The sequence below is a fragment of the Oryzias melastigma genome, unplaced genomic scaffold, assembly GCF_002922805.2.
Source record: "Oryzias melastigma strain HK-1 unplaced genomic scaffold, ASM292280v2 sc00293, whole genome shotgun sequence".
Classification (NCBI taxonomy): Eukaryota; Metazoa; Chordata; class Actinopteri; order Beloniformes; family Adrianichthyidae; genus Oryzias; species Oryzias melastigma.
This window is the reverse complement of record NW_023416909.1, coordinates 186,406-187,603: the sequence shown is the minus strand read 5'-3', so window position 1 is coordinate 187,603 and position 1,198 is coordinate 186,406. Positions and strand designations below refer to the sequence as shown.

At 34.2% G+C, this 1,198-nt stretch overlaps 1 protein-coding gene across 1 annotated transcript in view; it reads left to right on the top strand.

The window, feature by feature from the left end:
* The window catches only part of caprin2 (caprin family member 2), a 15,156-nt gene that overhangs the window by 3,021 nt on the left and 10,937 nt on the right, over nucleotides 1–1,198 (top strand). The window lies entirely within an intron of this gene.

Sequence of the window (1,198 nt, the reverse complement as noted above, 5' to 3'; positions counted from 1 at the left end):
TTACAACTCAAGGTTGTATTGCATGTTTTTCTTTCAATAAAAATGAGAATGAAGCAAATGGGAAAAAATATCAACTCTGTGAGCAAATATCAGAAAATGGAAGAAATGCAAGACCATTGACAGCCTCCCTGCAGCTCCATGCAAGAACTCACCTGGTGGGATACAAATGATCTCTACCTGTTGAGGACCTGGTCAATCAAGAGAACTGAGACTACAGTCACAAAGGTTACCATTGTAACTCACGACATGGATTCAAATCCTCCAGTGATTTTAAAAAGGTCCCCCTGCTTAATTCAGTGCATTACTTCAGTCCCATCTGAAGTTTTCCAGAAACCATCTGGATGATTCAAAAGAAGATTGAAGGTCAGATGAGACCAAAATGCTAATCGCTGTGTTTGCAGATCTGCATGGAAGAGTGGACCAAAATAGCAGCCACAGTGCAAACCTTCTGAAGACTTGCAGAAAATATTTGACTCTCACTGATGGGAAAAGGGAAAGTGTGCAAGAAAATTAGTAAGGTGTACTTTTGTTACTGATCAAATACAAATTTTCCACCAAAATTTGCAAATAAATTCTTTAAAAATGAAATTGATATCCTAAATTCTGTTACTACACTGTTTCTCACATTTAATGTTTACGATTAGAAGTTACAGACCAAACTCATATGGAATCAATTCTGTATATGAGCACGTTTTCAGTTACAGCTCACTCACTGTTTTGATTTTACTGGTCATGTCTGGCATAATTTGTCATAATCCTAAAGTGATATAAGCAATTTCTGCACGACTTTTATTCATTTTCCAAGGACATTTAATGCTTGAAGCAGTTAAAAAGCTTTTCATAAGAAGTTTTGACTTTTTCTGGAGAATTTTTAGCTATGAAACAATTGTTTGCTTTCATATTCCAGAAGCATGTAACCTGGAAAGAAGGCTAAAGTGAAATGAACTTTATTTAATAGATTAGATCCGTTAAAGGTAAAGGTTGGGTTATATTTTTTTATACAACAATCTCATGCATGCACCAATGTTGATTTAATATTTTTTAATCTTGGATGATCATACATGTGTTATTCTGCTAATTTAGATTAAAACTTTACTTTTTTCATGTAATTGAACTCTTCTTGTGCTTCCCTGGTATATAATTCAGTCCAGGTATTTTAAAAGATTCTTTTGGAATTTAGTCATGCTCTTAGAAATGC